At 40.3% G+C, this 13970-nt stretch overlaps 1 protein-coding gene across 4 annotated transcripts in view; it reads right to left on the bottom strand.

Annotated features, from left to right (window-relative positions):
• Positions 1-6085, bottom strand: part of USP33 (ubiquitin specific peptidase 33) — a 64196-nt gene extending 58111 nt beyond the window's left edge. For 3 of the 4 annotated variants that reach the window (XM_019413873.2, XM_019413872.2, XM_019413874.2), the window contains exon 1: positions 5856-6084. The gene's annotated coding sequence lies outside the window, so the exon portion shown is untranslated. Of the gene's footprint in view, positions 1-5855 lie in introns of all 4 variants that reach the window. The other variant, XM_019413875.2, reaches the window with a different exon arrangement.
• Between the last annotated feature and the right edge of the window lie 7885 nt (positions 6086-13970).

The following is a 13970-nucleotide window of genomic DNA, read 5'->3' as shown; positions in this document are numbered from 1 at the left end:
ATATTGTAATAAGCTTATGGCTAATTTTTCCATATTTACCATAGAAGAAAACTGCTATACAATAAAAGCAAGCAGAAAAAAACTGTTTTGATAAGTGGAAATATTAATGAAAAGAGTGCAAAAACAAAAAGAAAAGTTTACTTCATTCTAAATCAATTACAGCTAAGTGTTCATGGAGACTTTTTAACCTATGAAATCTGCTGATGACCACTTTAAAGAAATTTCTTGTTTCTTGTCCTTTAAAACAATATTCTAGCTGGGGTGCCTGGGTGGCTTGGTCGGTTAAGCGTCCGACTTCGGCTCAGGTCATGTCTCACGGTCCGTGAGTTCAAGCCCCGCATCGGGCTCTGCGCTGACAGCTCAGAGCCTGGAGCCTGTTTCAGATTCTGTGTCTCCCTCTCTCTCTGCCCCTCCCCTGTTCATGCTCTGTCTCTCTCTGTCTCAAAAATAAATAAACGTTTAAAAAAATTAAAAAAAAAAAAACAATATTCTAGCAAACACAAACTCCTTCAAATCTTCACACAGGTCTCACAGTTCTATAACTCCTTCCCTATTCGTTAAGATTCAAACCATAACATAGAAAAAGAAATGTAACGCTAATTTTCTAGTTTCCATCTTTCTAAAAACATGTGCCTTTGACCCTTAACAGTCTAATCAATGGCAGAGCCTTATTAAATCTATTGAGAGAACTGTATAAGCTCCTGATTTCTCTACCTGCAATGTATCTGTTCTAGAATCTATTCTTAACATTGACACAATAAATCATCCAAAAGCATCTCTCTGATCTGATAACTCTCACTCTAAATAAAGTGAAATTTGTAATTAATTAGCATTTCCTACAAAGAAAAAAAAAATCTGTCCAATAATGGCAAAGTACAGTCAACTGTCACTTTATCTAGTTGAAATACCTGTAACAAACACTAGGGAAAGAAGAGAAAGGAGAGGGAGAGAAAAGAGAGAGAGGAAGAGAGAGGGAAAACAAGAAAGAATGAATATGACAGAGTTCTGAGAGAGGTTCAAACCAGCTGAGGTAATTTTCACCCTAAGTCACTTCTGAGCAAGATGGAGAGGTGATTAAGCAACAGTATGTTGGCATTATGGGATAATCATTAAAATCACTTATGAAGACACCTTAGAAACATGAAAAAACAAATGCAACCACCATATTCAAATGAAAACCACTCTAAGAATTAATTTTGTCTTTTTTGTTTGTTTACCAGAATATTGGTGATTATAAAAAAGAATCAAGGGGCGCCTGGCTGGCTCAGTCACTAGAGCATGAAGCTCTTGATCTCGGGGTTGTAAGTTCGAGTCCCACATTGGGTGTATAGATTATTTAAAAAAATAATAAAATGTTTAAAAGTAAATAAATTTTAAAAGAATCACAATTTATTCATCAAAATTTATTCCTCTACTAAAAATATCAGAAATTCTTCAAGATTTTATAGTTAAAACTGTAGTGAATGGTCTTATTTTATATCACAGTCCCATATTTTCATATTACCATATTTCAGGAATGTGCTAGGCCCTGGTAATACAGAGATCTAAGTAACAAAGACTTATGATCAAGATGGGCCAAACAATGTAAGTGTAGTCAGGGTGGCAGCACTGCTCAAATCCCCAAAGTACTTTCCCTTTTGAATGGTCATACACTCTCTATTAATGCTCTTCAACACCCTGAAATTTTTATTCTCCTGAAGTAACTAATGTGAGTATCAGTGACCTTCCGGCAACCCTCCTCAATCACAAGTTAACTTTCAAATGTCAGAGCCATCTTGGATTCCCTCCTGTACACATCCTGTATTCTATCAATTACTAGATTCTCTGTGCTTTTTCACCAATTTTCCTCAATTCACATTTCTTCTTCTAGGTTTCCACAAAAATTGAGGCTTTTATTGCACAACTGAATTATTTAATGAGAACACATATTAACAGAGTTAAGATCTGGTCCCCTATCCCTTCAGCTCATCTCAGTATTCACTTGCAGTCTGGTAAGGACATTATCCGAGCACACACTCACAACTTCCCACCTCCACCACTCCTCTGCTTCTAAATTCTCCAGCACCTCAGGAGCTTGCCTAACCTTAGCCAAGGCAACTAACTGTGCGCAAGGCATTTCAAAGACAATCTCAATCAGTGAGGTCCAGTAGGAGAAAAACTCTTCAACTCCCCTTCATTTGGCAGGACAATTCTGAGGCAGTTCTACAAAAATCTCCATAGGATTAACCTCCCCAGTTGCCCATTAGTTGGCTTTTCTTTCCCCTTCCCTCTTTTTTTTTTTTTTTTTTTTTTTGGTGCAAAAAGGTGATTTTATTAAAACATGGGGGCAGGACCCATGGGCAGGAAGAGCTGCACCCTTCCTTGACTCTTTGCCCACTCTCTCACTGCAACTTCTGGCGTCTCACCTGCATACGTGTCTTTTGTTTTTTTCATTTAAGTAAGCTATACTGCCCAACATGGGGCTTGAACTCACAACCCCAAGATCAAGAGTCACATGCTCTACTGACTAAGCCAGCCAAGCACCACTGAACCCATGTTCTTATCTCAAGGTCTACTTTCAAGATAGCACGTCAGAGAAACTTACAAGGGCCACAGAAATAATGCTCTGGACATCATAACCTAAAGCTGCCCAAGCAGTCTCCTGGTCTCAACCTACTCCCAATTACAGCTCATTCCGCATTCATGTGCTAACACATACCTCTTCTGATCAAACACCTTTAATGAAGTCTTTCATAATTTGTCTTTTTCACCTCCTATTACTAACTTATATAAAACATAATAATTTACTATCTGCCAAATTATTCTACTAATCCTTTCTTAAATATAACTTGTACCTTTCCAGGAACCCAATTATCTTTTTTTTTTAATTTTTTAATGTTTACTTATTTTTGAGAGAAAGAGCACAAGTGGGGGAGGGGCAATGAGAGGGAGACACGGAATCGGAAGCTGACTCCAGACACTGAGCTGTCAGCACAGAGCCCAACACATCGTCCAACTTTCAAGGTGTGAGATCATGACCTGAGCCAAAGTCACCCAACTGAGCCAACCAGACACAACTATCTTTTCATTTTAGAAATGTCCTATGGAATTCTCGTATCGAAAACCTTTCAAAGCTCACTCATCTCAAGTACTATCTCTACCAAGACTCAATCACAAGTAATATCTCCCTCACCTAAATTCCTGATTATAATACTCATATGATACTTACAGCGGGGGGGGGGGGGGGGGGGGAGGGGAGGGAAGGGGGGCACGACTACTTGACAGAAGGCTTGACTGTAATTACGTTCTTTGAAGGCAGAAACCATGTTTCATTCTCTTTCTTTTCCAAAGGGCTTTTCCTTGTAAACTAAACAGATAACTTACTTAGCCTTCTAAGATAAATTTATTTCGATACATGAATAATTTTTAAAATATTAGTTCTTGGGGAGCCTGGCTGGCTCAGTGAGTAGAGCAAGCAACTCTTGATCTCAGAGTAATGAGTTCAACTCCCATGTAGGGTGTACCGCTTAAAGAAAGATAATAATAAAATATCAGTTTTATTTATATACTATACTGTACAAAATTCATGATCCTTTTTATAGATGATTAAACCATTCTACTTATCTTGTACTCTTTGGAGCTATCTTACTTATTAAAACGCTCTTGTAATCACATGCAGACTTGAAAAAAAAGGTTTAAAAACTACACTAAATAAGGAAGTGTTACTGGGGCACCTGGCTGAGGAAGGCTCAGTCGGAGGATTTTGTGGTTCTTTTTTAAATTTTTTTTTTTAAGTTTATTTATTTTTGACAGAGACAGAGTGCGAGCATGAGCTGGGGAGGTGCAGAGAGAGAGGGAGACACAGAATCCGAAGCAGGCTCCAGGCTCTGAGCTGCCAGCACAGAGCCTGATGCAAGTCCCGAACTCACGAACTGTGAGATCATGACCTGGGCCGAAGTTGGATGCTTAACCAACTGAGCCACCCAGGGGTCCCAAGTGTATGTGACTCTTGATCTCAGGGTTCTGAGTTCAAGCCCCACACTAGATGTAGAGATTACTTAAGTAAATAAAACTTAAAACAAAAAAAAAGAGCTGTTACTTATTCTTTTCTTTTTAAAAAATGTCTACATTTCATGTCTCACCAAAAATCGTTCATTATTTATGTACTTCATTTTCTTGCAACGAGTCCACAATCTGTCATATATTACAATTCACAGTGCTCTAATATCCAACTGAATTCCAATTTTTATCAGTTATTTCAGCAAGATTTTTTCAGGCTTTAAGGAAATTCTGATCCTTACACAATTTCGAAATGCTTCTGTCATGGGAAAAGACTTTACTTCTTGGCATTCCTAATTTAGAAAACTGGCATGAGGTTCAAACAAGATTGTACATGTGAAAGGTCACTGAAAATTCTAGCAGCAATACATAAAAATTAAGAATTATCTCCTTAACTCAGGATTTCAAATATTTAAAATAAACTATTTACTACAATCTAACTGCCCTGTTATTTGGTTATTGGTAGTTTATAAAAAGCTCATTAAGACAAAAAAGTGAAAGTCGGCAATAAACCAGATCAAAAATAAGATGCAATCTTATGTAGACTACCCCTCTTGCATACAGCAGTTCAAATATTTTATTCTTGTAATATTTTTGTATAGTTTTTTTTTTAATCCTACCAAAGTAAGTGAAATAACATAAACCTACCAGCATAATGTAACTATTACTATTACCTTCTCTTAAAATTAGCTTTGTCTTCAGTAAGATTCCTACTCTTTCTCCTTACTTATATTAATAGCCCGAATTCATTATTTGTATTAGGTTCAAGTAATAGCTTATTATCTGCTTTGGTCAGACCTTCCCAAACGATAAAATCGTCTCATCTAGAAATGGAACGAAGAAGGCCTCATTATTTTTTAAACACGTTTTTCTTAAAGGAAAAATAATCTAATTAAGCTAACAAATTATATAATTCTATACAACTATTAAGAAGTCTAGAGATCCTTGTAAAATTCATTCTCAGTTTAGAGCCTATGGGTGCTCCTGCTAGGATTTTACCCTCTGATTCAATTTTCCAGGCCTAATACTAATTACATGAGAATGTAAATCCTAATAAAAATATTAAGTTGAGGGCAAAACACCTAGGAGATTTTCAAACAACAATTCAACTTGCACCCTGTAAACATTCAAATAAAGAACATTTTGTACTTGGTAAATATGTACGAGTAAAAAGATCTGGGAAACCACACACTATGGAAATTCGACACAAACAAAAGCTGTAGATGGACAGACTGTACGGGATAACCTCTGAAACAATATGGATCAAACACTGGTCGAAGAAACATTCCAGGGAGAATGACACCTAAGATTTTCCCGTTAATAACAACGAATAACGGGGCTTTGGGGCTGCACAAACAGGTCCGATCACCTCAACTGCGCTGCAAAACGAAACCGGGACCTAGGAGCCAGTGCGCTGCGGGGCTTTCAGTAGTCTGCACCCACCGGGAGGGCCTGGCAAGCCGGAATGGAGATACCAAGGAAAGGAGCGGGGCCCCTTTCAGGGACTCGCTACACCCCTCTTATCTCCCGCTTCCCAGGGGAGCGCCCCCTGGGGACCCTTCCTCAAATTTACGACTGACTCGCGTCCTCCGCCGACCCCTATCGGGGCGGCCACCAGATCATTCCTGAAACGCAGAGCACTGAGAGAGACTGAGGCCTTCTTCTCGTCCATGCGACCACCACATCCCTAGACCAAGAAAAAGAGGCCACTGCAGCGGCCGCAGCCCCAGCGCGCGGGAGCGAGAACCGAGACCGGCCCCTGGCTGCAGGCGAGGCGCCCTTCGGCCCCGCGCCCCTCCCAGGAGCGCCGCGCTCACCTCCACGGCCTTCCCCGCGGGCCCCGCCAGCACAGCCAATGGTGGCCTGCGGCCGCACCTCCGCAAAATCCTCTCTCACTACCCGGGATTCAGGGAGGTGAGGCGTCGCGTCGGGAAGGTAGGAAAACGGCTCTGCAGCGCTGCCCGCAGGGTCCCCGCCTCCCGCACCAGCCACTTTCCGCAGCAGCCGCAGCTCCTTCCGGTGTCTCCGCGGACGCCGCAGGCGTCTGGGGCGCCGCGGTTGGGCGGGAAGGGGCGGAGCTGCAAAGATACCCCGCCCCGCCCCCAGGGCGTGGCCGCGGCGGCAGGGACCAGGTGCGGAGACCCAGGCCTGCCCTCAGGATCAGGGCTTACTTAGTAGTTTGGGTACTGGAACTGAGTACAAATCAGAGCAGTTTTAGGCTTTGGGCTCTTGTCGTTTTTACACGTGTTCTCCCGCTCTTCTGCATTCACGCTATACGGTCTTTAGCAGGTCTTGTCTCAATGCGTTAGAGAATTTGCATTAAGCCTGGCTGCTGAAGGGCCTCAGGTGTCCAACCTTAGGCAAAGAAACATTAGACAACTTTTTTTTTTTTTTTTTTTTTTTTTTTGAGGGCGAGAGACAGAGCGTGAGCAGGGGAGGGTCAGAGAAAGAAGGAGACACACAGAATCTGAAACAGGCTCCAGGCTCTGAACTGTCAGCACAGAGCCAGAGGCGGGACTCGAGTTGGTGAACTGTGAGATCTTGACCTGAGCCCAAATCAGACGCTTAACTGAGCCACCCAGGGGCCCCTTTACAACTTGATTCAACACTGTTTTCTCCTTCTTCTTTCAACTTCTTAGGACTTAGATTCTCTGAAAGTAATTGTCTTTACTTTTCTACATCTGCAAAGGAGAAATTCATCTCTCCTGTTTTCCCCTAAGGCCAAAATCAAAATCATTTATTGAAACCTTAGTATCTGCTTAGTGCCTAGAGTACTGGAAGAGACCTGCCTTCTAATTTATTTAGCTTAAATGTGATCAATTGATTGCTACACAAACAATAAAAGCAGTTAAATTAATGGAAATTATTGTTAAAATTGCCAGTTTCATATATCCAATTACCTCTAACTTTGTGGTCTCCAAAATAGAAGCACATAGCCAAGTGCTATGCAAGATGCTCAATCTCCATCAGAATCAAGTAGAAGATATGGGAGCTTCTATTTTTATGATAAAAGTGGAAAAAATGAACCTTTGCTAGCTATGTAGAGATTGACACAAAGACCTCACTATGAATGGTCACCTACCCTGGATTCATGGAGAGAGAATGGAGTTTTCACAATTTGGAGGGTGCCCATGGCACTACCACTCCTCCCTTTTTTTTCAGCATATTTCAAAATATTGCAGTTTACAGGCTATAGGATATCAGCAATGTGGTTAATTTTTATTTTTAAAAATCAAATACCTAAGTGTTTTAAATATGACTCCTTTGTTAAGAACTAAGAGTGATGGGACACCTGGGTGGCTCAGTCTGTTAAGCATATGAAAGAGGCTCTCATCAATATGCAATATTTTTTAATGTGCACATTTTACATTTAATCAAAGTAAAAATGGTGGGGGAGAAGAAGTGAAGGGGAAAAAGAAGAAAAGAAATAGAGTTAGGAAGAGGGAGAAGGAAGATAATTGAAATGGTCATATCAAAACAAATACCTTCTCATATGACTAGGCATTTTTCCGGAGAAGACATCCAAATGGTGTACAGACACATGAAAAGATGCCGAACATCACTCATCATCAGGGAAATACAAATCAAAACCAAGATCAGAGGGGCGCCTGGGTGGCTCAGTGAGTTGAGTGTCCAACTTCAGCTCAGGTCATGATCTCACAGTTCGTGAGTTCAAGCCCCGAGTCAGGCTCTCTGCTGCCTGCAAAGAGCCTGCTTTGGATCATCTGTTCCCTCTCTCTCTCTGCCCCACCCCCACTCGTACTCTCTCTCTCAGAAATAAACATTAAAACAAAAACAGAAAAACACGATGAGGGGCATCTGGGTGGCTGTCAGTTAAGTGTCAGACTTTAGCTCAGGCCTCGATCTCACCATTCTGTTTCAACCCCACATCAGGCTCTGTGCTGACAACTCAGAGACTTGAGCCTGTTTCAGATTCTGTGTCTCCCTCTCTGTCTCTGCTCCGCGCGCCCCCACCCCATTCATGCCCTGTCTCTCTCTCTCTCAAAAATAAATAAAACACTGGGGTGCCTGGGTGGCTCAGTTGGTTAAGCGTCCGACTTCGGCTCAGGTCACGATCTCGCGGTCCAGGAGTTCTAGCCCCGCGTCGGGCTCTGTGCTGACTGCTCAGAGCCTGGAGCCTGCTTCAGATTCTGTGTCTCCCTCTCTCTCTGACCCTCCCCCGTTCATGCTCTGTCTCTCCCTATCTCAAAAATAAATAAACGTTAAAAAAAATTGTATTTAATAAAAATAAATAAATAAAACACTAAAAATTAAAAAAATAAAACATGATGAGGTATCATCTCACACCTGTCAGAATGGCTAAAATTAACAGCACAAGAAACAACAGGTGTTGGTGAGGATACAGAGAAAGGGAAATGCTCTTGCACTGTTGGTGGGAATGTAAAGTGGTGCAACTATGGAAAACAGTATGGAGGTTCCTCAAAAAGTTAAAAAAGGGACTGCCTAGATGGCTCAGTCAGTTAAGCATCCAACTCTTGACTTCCATGCAGGTCATGATCTCACAGTTTGTGAGACTGAGCCCTGCATCAGGCTCCATGCTGTTAGCAGCATGGAGCCTGCTTGGGATTCTCTCTCTCTGTCTCTCTTTTCTCTCTTCCTCTCTCTCTGCCCCTCTTCTCTCTCACTCTGTCTCTCAGAACAAATAAACTTTAAAAAAAAGAAGAAAAAAATCAATAGATGTTCAACTGACTCCATGGGGGAGAGAACCTAAGAAGGTTCCTCTGTACAGATCCTCTTCATTCTTACCTAGATTACTTCGATGGCTACATGTCTGACTCTAGTCTCTCCTCTAATTTAATGTTATTATTCTGAACATAACTCTTTCTAAAACATAAATCCCATCTTGTAACTCTTTAATGAGTCCTTGTTGCCCCAAAAGTGTTTTATTTTGTTTTGTTTTGTCTTGTTTTGTTTCTCATCAAGGGCCTAGGATGAGATAAGCAAGGTACCTAAAGTGCAATATCTAAGGACCTTGCACTTGCCTAAAACAGAGCACCTGTGTACCTTAGGCACCTTGCTTGCCTCATCCTAGCCCCTGGTGGCATTAGTTCCACCCAGATTTTCTCCTCTTATCTCATCTTTTGTTACACCCTATCAAACACATGCAATCCTCAAGCTCTTCGAATTTACATTTCATTCTCCTTTTTTTTTTAAATTTTTTTTTTAACGTTTATTTTTGAGACAGGGAGAGACAGAGCATGAACAGGGGAGGGTCAGAGAAAGGGAGACACAGAATCTGAAGCAGGCTCCAGGCTCTGAGCTGTCAGCACAGAGCCCGACGCGGGGCTAGAACTCACGGACCGCAAGATCATGACCTGAGCCGAAGTCGGCAACCTAACTGACTGAGCCACCCAGGCGCCCCTACATTTCATTCTCCTAAAGGGCAAAACATTTGCTCTTCGCCTTTTTAAAAAAAATTTTTTAACATTTATTCATTTTTGAGAGTGAGAGAGACAGAACATGAGCAGGGGAGGGGCAGAGAGAGAGGGAGACACAGAATCTGAAGCAGGCTCCAGGCTCTGAGCTGTCGGCACAGGGCCTGACACAGGGCTCAGGCATCACAGACTGTGAGATCATGACCTGAGCTGAGGTCACTTAACCGACTGAGCCACCCAGGCGCCCCTGCTCCTTGCCTTTTTTATTTAGTGCTGCTTTCCTTAACCCTAAGCATAGAATGACTTTTTGCCTTTTACTCTTTCTCTTAAAAGTGAACTTCACATCCTTCAAGGGTTACCTCCTGGGAGAAGCAAACTTCAACTTCTTAAGGCCATTTGGACCCTTTCTTTTATGGAATATTCTTTAGTGATATTAAACTTCTAGTATAAATTATACACTGTGGTGTCATTATTATACACCACAGTGATTTATTCACTTTTCCATCTCCTGAACCAAACTGTGAGCAGGAATTTTTCTTATTTTTCCAGCATTCAGCACAGTGCATGCCACAATGTATAAGAATGGACAAATCAGTAAACCTGCTATGGAAGAAGATGAGTGAATATGAAATTATGAAAGAAACATAAAATATATTTTCTAATTATATAAAATATATTTCTAAATTAAGATAGTAATTTTCTTATACTTTACAAAATGTTTCTCATTTAAATATATAGAAAACAGATGCAACTCTTTTAATTTTATTAATTTTAAAAATAGTATGGTTTTCTAGACTTTTGAAATGTTGTAATTTCCAAATATGCAAAATAGGAACTCTTGTTTCCATGTGTTTTAATTTTAATTCTATTGTTCTTGTTCTTGTTCTTGTTCTTTTTTTTTTTTTAATGTTTTATTTATTTTTGAGAGAGAGTGTGAGCAGGGGAGGGGCAGAGAGAGAAAGGGACAGAGGATCAGAAGCAGGCTCTGTGCTGACAATAGAGATCCTGATGCCAGGCTCAAACTGATGAACTGTGAGATTACGACCTGAGCCTTAGTCAGATGCTCAACTGACTGAGCCACTCAGGTGCCTTTGTGTCAAATAACTTTTATTTATTTATTTATTTATTTATTTATTTATTTAAATTTCTATTTTAGAGATAGAATGCAAAAGTTGGGGAGAGGAACAGACGAAGAGAGGGAGAGAATCTTAAGCAGGCTCCACACTCAACAGGGAGCCTGATGCAGGGCTCAGTCCCACAACCATGGGACCATGACCTGAGCTGAAATCAAGAATCAAATGCTCAACCAAGTGAGCCACCAAGGCACCCCAAAGTAACTTTTTTTTAAGTTTATTTATTTATTTTGAGACAGAAAGAGTGAGTGCATTAAGTGGGGAAAGGGGAGAGAGAAAGAGGGAGAGAGAGAATCCCAGGCAGGCTCCAAACCATAAGATCATGAGCTGAAGTTGGACGCCTGACAGACTGAGCCACTGGGGAACCCCTCGTGTACAAGTTTTTATGTAATGTATCTTCTACTTTCTCTTGTGTATTATATAGGAATTCTGGGTCATATGGTATCACTACACTTATCATTTTGAGGAACTGAATCTGTAATATTTGGATGTATATGGACTAAATGTTCTAAATTAGCATCTAGAACCATAGTCTGAGTTCTAAATGCCTTGATCAGCTTAGTTGAGACTTGTGGAGGAGTCTGCCAAACACTCCTGGGTGGATAATGAGAACAAGGATATAATGGCCATTATATACCCTTTGGCATTTTATGGATTTAAAAGGAGGCCCTGAGTTATTTCTGGGAACTCTGCCAGATTTTAGCACTTAATGGAAAAAGTAATTGGATATATGAATTACCTAAAAGAATTAATCTATTTAGGTGATGTGATTGTTTTTAACTAAAGTGCTAGATTTTGGTCAGGCTTAATATTTTCACTTGATAAGTTCTGTTTCCACCAATAATTTATGAAGTTCATTGGCCATTTACTGTGTCAGTTAGAGTGAGCAGTGAGCCTAAATATCCTAAATGAAATACCAGATATATGCGTTCAATCTGACTTGGGTGCCTTCTGCACGTGGCTCACTCCTAAATTCTGGCTTTTTTCTTATAGCCCTTTTGTGAGTTCCACAATGACTGCCCCCCTTGCTGGGAACCTCTCACTGTATTTTTCTAATATGGAGGGGAAAAAAATCTGTGGCTAACCATTTGGATAGTCCACTTAGTTCCTGGTTCAAAGATAACAACTATTAAGGTAATTCAAGCCTGGCTACCTTCTGTGGCATTCATTTGGCCCATAGGATAATTTTTCTTGCAGAATTGCAAGTACAGGCCACTGCCACTGCAGCCCTCTGTATTTGCTCTGCCATCAAAGGCCTCTTGGGATAGTCTATTGTCTTTAGACTTTTCAGGTGATATGCTACAGGACATGGAAGTCAAATTCTCTGAGTTTCTTAAAATTCCTTCACTTGGTTTGAGGTGGGAGTAGGATGGGTTATGCACCCTGCTCTCCCCACTCGGGAGGAGGGGGAGGAAATTGCACAGCACTCCAGAAAACTCTCTCGTAGGCATTTTCATTTTTCCATCTTCTTTGATCAATTTTGCCATATCATTCCCTGGAGGTATGTGAGTACTGAGGATTGCTAAATCAGCCTCACATTCTCCTAACATGCCTTGTGGAGTTGGTCTAGCATCCTTTTTAAGAATACTTAGGGCACTTGGCATCTGTTTCTCTTAACTTTGGAGCTTATGCCAAAGAATGTAGAAAAGTCCCACGGAATATGCCATACATCTTAGAAATTTGTGCCAGGATTGTTCTAAGTTCTTAACTACTTTTTGTTATCTTGGATCCCTTTGACAGAGCCCCTCTTCTCAAAGTAATGTTTTTACGTGCATAAACAAAATATATAGGATAACAAAGGAAACCGATTATATGGAGATAAAGTTTTATCCTCAGAGCCCATGGAGTTACAAGTAACCCAAGTTAAAAACTTATATAAGAATCTTAGTGCTTTACAAATACTATTACATTTATCTCCCAACACCCCAATGAGGAAACTGAGGCATAATGAGGTTAAGTTTTTGCCCTAAGATCACATACCTAGTAAGTGGCAGACAAAGGATTCGAACTCAGGCAGTCTGAAACTACAGTATTGTTTTGATACTATGCATATAGGATCTCCCACATTCATTAATGGTTGATTAATGATTACCCTCACTTTGGGTGAGGGACAGACCTTTAGAATTAACCAAGACCCATTTTTCCCCTGGGCTAAGATAGCTTGTGACATCATATGCAAATATGAGACTCTGCCTGCCTGATGCTGCATCCATGTGAAATACTCTGTCCTATGGTTTAAGCCATTATTAAACAAACTATTTATGTTTTGTTTTTGTTTTTTGCTTCTAGCTAACAGCATCCTAACTGATATACATACTAATGACTAACACTGCATGTTAACCTTAAAAATAAAAGTCAATTATTTTATCAGCAAACACGGTTTTATTTAGGAATAACAGAGAATTGCAATTTGGGACAAGCAAGCTATGGCAAACCATAGGCAAGTCTGACAAACACAGGAGAAGAACATTATTTTATGGAGAAGGAGAAAGTTGGGAGGGGTTGTTTTGAACAAAAGTCCTTTGGAGAAAAGCAAGGATTCGGGGTAATGATGGCTTCTCACTGGCTGAATTGTAGGGGTAGTATGGATTTCTTGTAGGAGAAACAGTGTATTCTTTCCTTATTGGGGCTTGTGATTGATGATTCTTTCTCTAATTGACATCGAGTGGTACATTTTCCCCTTCCACTCTCCTTGTAGCACCTCATGTCCACTTTAATGAGGTTTCCCTTCATGAATTTTAGCAAATAATCTGCCAACCCAGGAGAAGGGGGGCTTGGAGCAATTTACACTGATTTAGGAAAATAAAGAAAATATGCATTTCTTATTCCCCTGTTAAAGAGTAAAATCCATAACCAGTATGTACAAATATCTCCTTCATAATGTCTATTGTGGAATTCAAAGAGATAATGTCGTCAGTAAAGTTGCTTTAAGTGGTACTTATCATTACTACTGCTGTTCCCATTATGTTGAATGTAAGTTGTGGGATGTAGGGAGGAGGCAGCAGAAAGGAGACTGGGAGAATAAACAAAAAACCTTACACATTCCAGGTTCTTCAAATGTCAATACCTCCATTTACCTAAAAAGTGCAAAATATTTTCACCAAGAACTCTGTGCACTTTTGGCTATTATTCATCTAGTGATGTCACACATCAGTATTGTCATTTCCTAGTTTCCATTTGACTAAATAGGAATTTTGAAAACTAATAGAAATGATTATTCATTCCTGTTCCTTAGGTTGGAATAGTAACATCTGCTGTCATGTTTTAGCTATCCTTACAAAGTTATTTGGGCATTTCACCACAAATATGATAAGTAATTGGAATTTTTAAATCTGCAGTTCTGATGGAATGTTTTGACTCAAGACTGCAAATAGAAACAGCATCTTTTTTTATTGTCATTCTC

This window comes from Panthera pardus, unplaced genomic scaffold, assembly GCF_024362965.1.
Source record: "Panthera pardus isolate Hobbes unplaced genomic scaffold, ASM2436296v1 HiC_scaffold_11, whole genome shotgun sequence".
Classification (NCBI taxonomy): domain Eukaryota; kingdom Metazoa; phylum Chordata; class Mammalia; order Carnivora; family Felidae; genus Panthera; species Panthera pardus.
The sequence above is the reverse complement of the archived record's forward strand: the minus strand, read 5'-3'. Positions and strand labels throughout refer to the sequence as shown.